General features: G+C 40.9%; 1 non-coding gene and 1 pseudogene across 1 annotated transcript; both read right to left on the reverse strand.

Annotated features, from left to right (window-relative positions):
• Positions 1-1,754: 1,754 nt before the first annotated feature.
• On the reverse strand, positions 1,755-1,882 carry LOC121042158 (uncharacterized; annotated as a pseudogene).
• A 9,426-nt stretch (positions 1,883-11,308) lies between these two features.
• On the reverse strand, positions 11,309-11,380 carry TRNAQ-CUG (transfer RNA glutamine (anticodon CUG)). The gene has a single exon. It is a non-coding gene; the product is annotated as a tRNA-Gln (tRNA).
• Positions 11,381-11,562: the final 182 nt, after the last annotated feature.

The following is an 11,562-nucleotide window of genomic DNA, read 5'->3' on the forward strand; positions in this document are numbered from 1 at the left end:
AGCCCCGCGTCGGGCTCTTGGCTGATGGCTCAGAGCCTGGAGCCTGTTTCTGATTCTGTGTCTCCCTCTCTCTCTCTCTGCCCCTCCCCCGTTCATGCTCTGTCTCTCTCTGTCCCAAAAATAAATAAATGTTGAAAAAAAAAATTAAAAAAAAAAAAAGAATATTGAAGAGGAAGGAAGACCTTTTGTCTGGGTTTGTGCTCTGTTTCTCTCTCACTCTCTTTTTAAAAAACAATAAGCTGCATTTTTGAAGTGTGGAATTTGATGAGTTTTGATATGTGTATACACCTGTGAAACTATCACCGCAACCAAGGCAACGAACATATTCACCATCTCCACAAACGTCCTCATACCTTTTAACCTGCCCCCCCACCTCCACTCTTGTCTCGAGACTACTGATATGCTTTCTGTCACCCTAGGTCAGTTTGCATGTTGGGGAATGTTGTATAAATGGGATCATATGCTATTTATTTTTTTCCCTCTGGCTTCTTTCACTCGGCATGGTTATTTTGAGATTCAGGCACTTGTGTGTATCCAGCATTGCTCAGTAGTATTCTGTTGTGTCGATGCACCAAAATTTACTTATCCATTCACCTTCTGATGGAAATTCAGGCTATTGCTAGTTTCATGCTATTACAAATAAGTTTGCTATGAACACTCATATATAGGTTTTTGTATGGGTATATGCTTTCATGTCTTTCAAATACATAGTTAGGAGTGGATGGACTGGGTCACACAGTAAATGTTCCTCTGTTTTAAGCTTTGGCTCTATGGCTAAAAGTGTCACTTTTATCTTCTTTTTGCTCACCACAACCAGTTTAGAATTGTGGCATTTTTATTTCTCAGGGATGAAAGGATCTTTTTGCCCCCCAAATGACCGAAAACAAAAATGAGACTCAGGGGCACAGGGTAAGAGTGTGGGGAAGGAAGGAGGATGGTAATTGGTACTCATCTAAAGAAATTACCGTAATGGTGAAATTTCAGAGGTCATAGCAGGTGTCATTTCTAGGCTGGATGTGGATGAGGATGAACGAGCTAACTTTGGTCCAAAAAGCCAGCCAGTCCACAAGAGTTCTGGGAGGCTGTCAGGAAAGAGGCAAAAAGCCCCAGAATGATAGTGATCCTGGGAAGACTGAGGAACTCATAGTATCCTGTCCCAGTCTTGTGACACTATCTGTCCTTTTATCCTGACCTTCTGTTTCCTGTATTTTTCCATTTTTTAAAAAACTGAAATCCATTTCCTTGTGGTTTTGTGTATTAAAATATACATAAAATTTACCATTTTGACCGTTTTAAGTTGATGGGTGGCATTAAGTACATTCATTATGTTTGCACAAACATCACCACCATCCATTTCCAGAACTTTTTCATCATCCCAAACAGAACGTCTGTACCCAACAAACAATAGCTTCAACCTTCTGTCTGTAAGAATGTACTCACTCTAGGTACCTTATAGAAGTGGAATCATACACTATTTGTCCATTTGTACCTGGCTTATTTCACTTAGCATAACGTGTTCAAGAGTCACCCATGTTGGAGCATGTAGCAGAATTTCCCTCCTTTTTAAGGCTAAATAACATGACATTATTAATATATACCACCTTGTGTTTATCCATTCATCTGCTGATGGAACCTGTGTTATTTCCACCTTTTGGCTATTGTGAATAATGCTGCTATGAACGTTGGTATCTATCTGGTATCTGAACATGTATCTATCTGGTTGAGTGTGTGTCTTTGCTTTTTGGGGAGCAAAGACCTAGAAGTTGATTTGCTGTACCATACAGTACTTGTATGTTTAACTTTTTAGGGAAAAGTTTTCAATTAGCAATAATCGCGCCTCGGATAAACCTCATTGGCTACGATACTGCCACTGCGCAAAGCTTGTTTAACTTTTTAAAGAACAACCAAACTGCAACACAGCGGCTGCACCATTTTACATTCTCGTGAGCAATGTACAAGGTACAATTTCTTCGCATCCTTGTCACACTTGTTTTGTCTTGTTAATAAAAGCTATCCTAATGAGTGTAAACTGGTGTCTCATATGGTTTTGATTTATATTTCTCTAATGAGTGATGATGCTGAGCATCCTTTCATGTGCTTAGGGGCCATTTGTGTATCTTCTTTGGAGATATGTCTATTCATGAAGTCCTTTGCCCATTTTTGAATTGGGTGGTGTTTTTCTTTGTTTTTGTTGTTGTTGTGCTAGTGTTGGGTTGTAATTGTTCTTTATAGATTCTGGATATGAATCACTTATCAGATATTTGATTTGTAAGTATTTTCTCCATTCCGTGCGGTATCTTTTCACCCTCTTGATAGTGTCCTTTTTAATTTTTGAAAGATGACTGTGGTATATGATTTATGATCTATGAGTACTGAACCTAGAAGACTAAGAATACGTGAAGAGTATGGGGCGCCTGGGTGGCTCAGACAGTTGAGCGACTAACTTCTGCTCAGGTCATGATCTCACTGTTTGTCAGTTCGAGCCCTGCATCAGGCTCTGTGCTGACAGCTCAGAGCCCGGAGCCTGTTTTGGATTCTGTGTCTCCCTCTCTCTCTGCCCCTCCCCCACTCATGCTCTGTCTCTCTCTGTCTCAGAAATAAATAAACATTAAAAAAAAATTAAAAAAAAAAGAGTTTGTGAAGAGTAAAGTGTTATAATAAAAGTCAGAAGGGAGCACCTGGGTGGCTCAGTCGGTTAAGCATCGGACTCTTGGCTTCAGTTCAGGTCATGATCTCATGGTTCTTGAGTTTGAGCCTTACATCAGGCTCTGCACTGGGAGCATGGAGCCTGCTTGGGATCCTCTCTTTCCTTCTCTCTGCCCCTCCCCTGCTTGCTCTCTCTCTCTCTCAAAATAAATAAACTTAAAAAAAAAGTCAGAGGTTATTGTGATTCAGATTTCATAATCTGGAAAAAAATATCTATAGTTGAACTACATAGCATTTTGGCATAAATAATAAGTTATACATTTATTTTAAACATGTATGTTTATGACTTAAATATATTTACACATACATTTATTTTACCATTTCTTTCTTTAAGAATAGTTGGTGTTTTAGTGACTGTCATCAGATAATCAAGGTTGAGAGTTTCTTTTCTTGTGTATGATTTGTTACCTTACAATATACTCAATAGAAAAGATAAAAAGCCCCCAAACCAAATCTCACCACGTCATAAGGTCTGTTTACTTTTTTCTCTCAAAAAATTCTTATTGTGAAATAAAGCCAGCATTACAAAAAGGAGCATGAAATTGATATGTAGAGTTTAACACACCGTTATAAAGTGAATGACACTATAAAAATCCTTTTGGACCAAGAAATACGACACTGTGTTTACTTAACAAATAGCACCATGTATGGAAGTATTTTGTGGCAGGCTAGTGGATCCCTGGGCTCCACCCAGGGGATTTTGTGACTATTTTGTGGGATACTGAAGGATCCTGTGGGATCCTGAGGGATACTGTGGGATTTCAGTATTTTGTGAGATACTGAAGGGAAGTATGTGTGTTCTGGGCACTTTTCCTGAGACCTGGGGAGTATGCTCAGCCTTTCCGAAACAAGCAAGGATGGAGATGTGATGCTCATGGTATCCTGCCCTTTTCACACCATAGGCCCTGGCCGGGCCTCTAGCTAGTCTTTGCTATTAATTCATGGTTCTCAACCTTGGCACTAGTGATATGTTGGGCCAGATAATCCTCGGTTGTGGGGGAGCTGCCTGGTGTATTGTGGGATGTTTAGCAGCATTCCTGGTCTCCATCCCCTAGATGCCAGGTGGGCCTCTCACAGTTGTGCACTCCAGGCATTATCAACGTGCCAGGCATGGTGCCAAGAGCGATACATACATCATTTTAATCTTCATGTTTGTCCTCATTTTGCAGATAAGGAACTGAGCTTCAGCAGGATTAGGTGAATTATTAAAGGTGTCACAGCAAGTGAATGGCTGAGTGGGAGTTTAAACACAGACCTATCAGTCCCCACTCTGTTTTCAGTAACCATGTAAAGTTGCCTCCCAGGTGGTGGAGGATGGGATATATTCCAGATCTTGCTTCCTTCATTAAGACATTTCAAATCTGGGGGCACCTGGGTGGCTCAGTCGGTTGAGCATCCAACTTCAGCTCAGGTCATGATCTCCCGGCTCATAAGTTCAAGCCCTGCATCGGGCTCTATGCTGACAGCTCAGAGCCTGGAGGCTGCTTCAGATTCTGTGTCTCCCTCTTTTTCTGCCTGTCCTCTGCTCGCACCCTGTCTCTCTCTCCCTCTCTCTCTCTCTCTCAAAATAAATAAAAACATTAAATACATTAAAAAATTGGGGGGGAAGTGCAAGCTGATGCAGCCACTCTGGAAAACAGTATGGAGAAAAAAAAAAAAAGAGGTTAGAGTGGGAGAGAGCCAAAGCATAAGAGACTCTTAAAAATTGAGAACAAACTGAGGGTTGATGGGGGGTGGGAGGGAGGGGAGGGTGGGTGATGGGTATTGAGGAGGGCACCTTTTGGGATGAGCACTGGGTGTTGTATGGAAACCAATTTGACAATAAATTTCATATATTGAAAAAAAAAAAGAAAACAGTATGGAGGTTCCTGAAAAAACTAAAAATAGAACTACCCTAAGACCCAGCAATCGCACTACTAGGTATTTATCCAAGGGATACAGGTGTGCTGTTTCGAAGGGACACATGCACCCCCATGTTTATAGCAGCACTATCAACAATAGCCAAAGTATGGAAAGAGCCCAAATGTCCATCGATGGGTGAGTGGATAAAGAAGATGTGGTGGGTGTGTGTGTGTGTGTGTGTGTGTGTGTGTGTGTGTGTGTGGAGAACAAACAGAGGGTTACTGGAAGCTTTGTGGGAGGGGGGGATGGGCTAAATGGGTAAGGGGCATTAAGGAATCTACTCCTGAAATCATTGTTGCACTATATGCTAATTTGGATGTAAATTTTAAAAAAATTAATAAAAAAAAATAAGAACAACAGTTGGGGCACGTGGATGGCTCAGTAGGTTAAACGTCTGCCTCTTGATTTCAGCTCAGGTCATGATCTCACAGTCGTGAGATGGAGCCTCTGCTCAGCACAGAGCCTGGTTAGGATTCTCTCTCTTTCTGCCCAGTGCCACTTCCCCTTAAAATATATAAATATTAACAATCAAATAAGAAAAAAAATTTTTAGAGACATTTCATATCTATATTTCTAGGCTTTTTACTGGATATTTTCTTTTGGTTTTCCTACCAGCTGTTTAAATTGGACATTCCTAAAACTAAAGTCAACATTTTGCTTTTTTTCTGTTTTCTTTTTCCCTCACCTCCCTTCTCCTATTAATCATTCTTCCAAATCAATATTAAACCCCTGATCTTGGGGAGCCAGAGTGGCTCAGTCATTTAAGTGTCTGAGTTCAGCTCCGGCCATAAACTCACGGTTCGTGAGTTTTGCCCCACATCAGGCTCTGTGCTGGATGGCTCGGAGCCTGGAGCCTGCTTCAGATTCTGTGTCTCCTTTCTCTGTTCCTCTCCTGCTTGCACTCTGAGTCTCTCTCTCTCTCTCAAAAATAAATAAAGATTTAAAAAATATTTAACAAAACCTGATCTCTTTGACTCTTTTTTATATTTTCATAAGCAAAATCTTATATTTTTGTACATCTTGTCCAAACTCTATATTTCATTTCTAAAAAAAAATATTTTTAATGATTAGTAATGCAACCCTAGTCAAAACCCCAATATGGATATTTTTGGAACTTAAGAAGTTTACTCTAAGGTTCATCTGAAAAAGTCCCTAAATATAGCCAACGTTTAGAAAGAAAAAAGCAGTGAGAAGGAATTTCTATATTTGTTTTTATTTATCAAATACATGTGGTTCTTATTAGATGTCAGGCACTATTCTTTTTGTTTTAGAGAAAGAGGGAGAGGGAGGGTGGGGGAGGGGGCAGAGAGAGAGAGAGAATCTCAAGCAGGCTCCAAGCTCAGTGTGACACAGGGCTGGATCCCACGACCCTGAAATCATGACCTGAGCTGAAATTATGAGTCAGAAACTCAACCAACTAAGCCACCCAGTTATGTCAGGCAGTATTCTGAGCACTACACAAATATTTACTCATTTAGTACCATGTATGAGACAATGAAATAGACATAAAGCTATAAAATAAAGCACAAAGCAGTGTGATATTGGCATAGGAATAGAAAACTTGACTTATTGGACTGTATCAGTTCAGGTCCTCTGGAATTAGAAGTGTAAGACCGTGAGTTCGAGCCCCGCATCAGGCTCTGGGCTGATGGCTCAGAGCCTGGAGCCTGTTTCCGATTCTGTGTCTCCCTCTCTCTCTGCCCCTCGCCCGTTCATGCTCTGTCTCTCTCTGTCCCAAAAATAAATAAACGTTGAAAAAAAAATAAAAAAAAAAGAAGTGTAAGAGATTTGGGGCGCCTGGGTGGCTCGGTCGGTTAAGAGTCTGACTTTTGGTTTCAGTTCAGGTCATGATCTCACAACTGGTGAGTTCCAGCTCCTCATCGGGCCCCGTGCTGACAGCACGGAGATTCTTTCTCTCCCTCTCTCTGCCCCTCCCCTGCTCTCACTCTTTCTCTTTCAAAAATAAATAAACATTAAAAAAAAAAAAAAGATGTGTAAGAGATTCATTTGGGAGAAATGCCTGTGAAAGACACAAGGGAGAAGTAGGGCCTTCAAACCACAATTTAGGTCTAATACCCATGCAAGGAGAGAGGGAAGAAAGGAGGATTGGGTAGGAAGAGCCGCAGACTATAATACAATTCTAAGAAAATCTCAGCCAGGGCAATCTCGAGCTCCAAAGACTGCCCATTAGAAGAGCCTCATTTTAGACAGAACTGTTCTATCTCTAGTACCCCTGCCATGCTCAGTCATTGGGAACAGTCCAGAGGGAGCGTGGTTTCAGTGGAAACATCATAGTAGATCTTGGAGGTGTGGCAGCTAGAGACTGTCAGCCAACAACACTTCTCACACCAGGCTCTCTTGAAGGGACACGTGAGCAGTGTTCCTCTGTAGTTGCCAGAGGTATGGTGTGAAGATTCAAGAATAGACTCATGTGTATGTGGGAGCGTCATTTATAATAAACTAGGCATTTCGAATCAGTGGGAAAAGATGGACTGTTCAAATCAATGATGTTGAAACAATTGGCTATCCATTTGGAAAGAATTAATGTAGAGTCTTATGTCACATCATCCACAATATAAGTGAGAGCTGGATGGAGAAAAAAATTATAAAAATATTTGAAGGAAAGATTTTTAAAAAATAATCTTGGTGTGGAGAAGCCTTCTTATGCACCATGTAATACCCTGAGCCATAAAAGAGGCATACGGAAAAAAAGCATCATTAATGAAATTAAAAGTCAGGTGATAGATTTGAAGAAAATATTTGTGCCATATGTAACATGCAAAGGATTAAAAGGTAAGTATATATAAAGAGATCCTCCACATCAATATGAAAAGATAACCCAACAAAAGGATATTGACAGGCAATTCACAGAAGAAAGATAAATGGCTAATATATATAGGAGAAAATATTTACACTAACTGGTTATCAGAGAAGTGAAAATTACTGAGCAAACCAGATGGGCAAAAATTAAAAGTCATGCTAGTATTTTTCGTTAAGTTTTTTATTTTTTAATTTTTTTATGTTCACTGATTTTTGAGAGAGAGGAGGAGGAACAGAGAGGGAGACACAGAATCCGAAGCAGGCTCCAGGCTCTGAGCTATCAGCACAGAGCCCAATGTGGGACTCAAACTCACGAACTGTGAGACCATGACCTGAGCCGAAGTCAGATGCTTAACCAACTGAGCCACCCACTCACCCCAAAGTTTTTTATTTTTTTAAAAATTTATTTTGAGAGACAGAGCAAGCAGGGGAGGGGCAGAGAGAGAATCCAAAGCAGGCTATGCACTGCCAGCACAGAGTCTGATGTGGGGCTCAAACTCACAAACTGTGAGATCACAACCTGTGCCCAAATCAAGAGTCAGACGCTTAAGTGACTGAGCCACCCAGGCACCCTGTTAGTATATTTTTATACTAGTGTATAAAATATTGCAAAGTAGCTGGGAAAATAAATATTTGACTTCCCAGTCTCTAGGGAAGTAGGCAAGGAAGAAATGGTTTAGGAATAGGTTTTTTTTTTTAATTTTTTTTTTAACATTTATTTATTTTTGAAACAGGGAGAGACAGAGCATGAACAGGGGAGGGTCAGAGAGAGGGAGACACAGAATCTGGAACAGGCTCCAGGCTCTGAGCTGTCAGCACAGAGCCCAACGCAGGGCTCAAACTCACAGACTGCGAGATCATGACCTGAGCCGAAGTTGGCTGCCTAACCTACTGAGCCACCCAGGCGCCCCTAGGAATAGGTTTTAATTTAGTGAACCTTCAATGTCTGCTATATCCACTGGTAAGAGAATAGGAATGGTTGTACCAACTATGGTATATCCTTGCTAAGTAAAAACTATATAGCACATGAGTTAAATCTATATGGACTGGAAAAGAAAGAAAGAAAGAAAGAAAGAAAGAAAGAAAGAAAGAAAAGAAAGAAAGGAAGGAAGAAAGAGAGAGAGAGAAAGAAAGAAAGAAAGAAAAGAGTTTTCAAGATGGAAAACAGTACACGTAACCTAATTTTATATATACTAAAAAAAAAAAAAAAAATGTAGCAGTTATCTCTGGGGTTGGAGGAATTATTGAAGTGGAGGAGGCCCTAAAAGGTTTGCTCCATATTTCTGGGGGTGCCTGGCTGGCTCAGTTGGCAGAGCATGTGACTCTTGATCTTGGGGTTGTACGTTTGAGCCCCATGTCGTGTGTAGAGATTATTTAAAAATAGAATCTTTAAAAAAAAAGATTTACTTTATATTTCCGTATTGTTTAAGTCATTTACATTAAATTCCTAGATTTCTTGAGCGATTAAAACAGACACATCAAGCAATTACTACCCCTCCTGCAAAAAACAAAACAAAACAAAAAAAACACGAACATAAAACCCTCTCTTCTTTGTCCAAGGGATCCATTCACTGTTTTTTCTGTAACAGCCTTTGGTTTTTCTTTCTTCTCTATTCTAATAGATGTACTCCATTTCTATTGGTTTGTGTCTGGTTAATTGCAATAACCTTCTGATACACCTCTTTTTTTTTTAATTTTTAATGTTTATTATTTATTAGAGAGAGAGGAAGCAAGCAGGGGAGGGTTAGAGAGAGAGGGAGACATAGAACCCAAAACAGGCTCCAGGCTCCAAGCTGTCAGCACAGAGCCCGATGCGGGGCTCAGGGCTCGAAATCACGACCCGCGAGATCATGACCTGCGCGAAGTCGGATGCTTAACTGACTGAGACACCCAGGCGCCCCCTCACACCTCTTTCTTTACCCCAATCCTGCAGTCCACAGACACCTTACTTTTCCTAAGACCTGGTTGACTTCAATAATCCCTCTGTTCACAAATCTTTTATGAATTCCCCGAGAGTTCAGAGGGATGCTAACAGGTGTTCCATGGAAAAAGAGGTCTGTGGTCTTGGTGAATCTGGGAAATTCTGTGTTTAACACAGTGAAAAAAAGCCTTCTTCAGAGTGAAATACCTAGACTTTAAAATGCCACTGTGCTAAGGGAACTTCTAAAGTGGAGGAGACTGTGTAATTCTTCTCAATTTATTTGGCCATGCCATCCTTCTTCTAAGTAACACTATTGACCTTCTCAGGACTACACTTTGAGAAACAATAGCTTAAGCGGAAAAGTTCATAATTATTCTTCTGGCATTAATGGCCTTGCTCAACATGTTTTTTAGCGTCTGATTTCCTCCACTGTTCAAAATGAGTTTCCTTCCTTGCTTTTTTTCTTCAGGGGGTCAATGCTAGTTCCTCCAGGGAATCCTTCCTAATTATTTCAGTCTCTGAACTGTGGCACTTATCACCACAACTCTCATTAATGACATCTTCACAACTGCCTAGTTATTGATATCCCCCTTTTCTTGGGCCCCTTTTGTTTACTCATCTGAGTAGAGCTAGGACTGTGTCTTATAATCTGTGCTACATGTAATATTTAGCTGCTTGTGAATATTGTGCATTTCCCCCAATGTGGATAATACTTACCTTTGCACAAGGCAGTATCTAGACCTTAGATAAACCATCTATTGCTTATACTATCACAAAAAGCACTAAAAATGACACTGGATAAGTTTCTTATTGCTGTTGTAACAAATTACCACAAACTTGAGGACTTCAAACAACACAAATTTATTATAGTTCTGGGAGTCAGAATTCTGCATGGTGGTCTCACTGGGCTAAAATTAAGATGTTTGCAAGGCTGTATTCCATCTGGGGGCCATGGGGAAGAATCCATTTCCTTCCCTTTCCCATCTTCTAGAAGCCTGTAAATGTCTGGGCTCCTGGTCCCCTTCTTCCATCCTCAAAGCCACAAGGGCTGATTGAGCTCTTCTCACACCACATCACTTTTCCACTTGTAAGGATCCCTGTTACAAATTGGGCTCACCTGGAGAATGTAGGCTCTCTTCCTATTTTGAAGTCAGTTGATTTGCAATTTTAATTCCATCTGTAACCTTAATTTCCCTTTGCCATGTAATTTAACCTATTCACAGGTCCCAGGAATTGGGAAGTGGACATCTTCAGGGAGCCATTATTCTGCTCACCACAGGTATCCTTGCCCCAAAGTCTAAATTGAAGGTTTGCATATAGGTGGTAGGGGGTATGGCAGCAAACGGGAAAAACGTTTGGTAATAACAAAGCTCTTAACCAAATACAGGGAGGCCCTGCTGCACGATCTTTGGGAAGTCACTTAAGTCTTAGTATCCACATTTCTGCTAAAATGAAAATTGCCACTCTCGTCTCTGCTTGTTTAATGAAATAATTATGTAAACGGGTTTAGCTTAGAGGATGACAAATACGGCTCAAGAAGTTCTTGATGAATCTTGATGAGGAGGGTGGGCGAAGTTCTCTAAATGACATCTGGAGATAGTTTGAGATTTCCAGAGAAAAGGAGGGAAAAGCGCCTGTCCTTGAATGAAGTTGGAGGTTGAAATTCTAGCAAAAGGAATCGAGTTGCATTGAAGCTTTGGAAGTAAGCTTTGAGGCAGAAAAGCCCAAGTTAAAAAGAAGGCGAAGTGAACAGTCTCCTTAGGAGGCACGCAGGTGACAGTGACTACAGAAACGAAGGGGGGAAATTTGTGAGCTCTCGTAGGCAAAGATTATGTTTAGAGAAATTCTTTCCCTACTTAGTTCAATAGTTCAAGGCCATATATACTGCAATTATAAAACAATCAGTTGGTGAATAGGTAAAAGAAGTAAAAACGTGGTCAAGAAAAGGGAGAACATCGCAGGTTCCACCGAGATTTGAACTCGGATCGCTGGATTCAGAGTCCAGAGTGCTAACCATTACACCATGGAACCGCCACAGAAGAAGGGCCGCCTTGGGCTCTCTAATTCTTACACAACCCCGCCCCCATCTACAAACCTACCACGAACAAGCGGGGCTAAAGCTCTTCCCAACACCCCGCTTCCCCGCATGGCGGCGCGAGGAATGAGAAAGAGGCCATTAAAAGGGTGACAAGCTGCCGCTAGGAGCTGGGAGT

Source organism: Herpailurus yagouaroundi, unplaced genomic scaffold (genome assembly GCF_014898765.1).
Source record: "Herpailurus yagouaroundi ecotype Mexico unplaced genomic scaffold, PumYag 184, whole genome shotgun sequence".
NCBI classification, from domain to species: domain Eukaryota; kingdom Metazoa; phylum Chordata; class Mammalia; order Carnivora; family Felidae; genus Herpailurus; species Herpailurus yagouaroundi.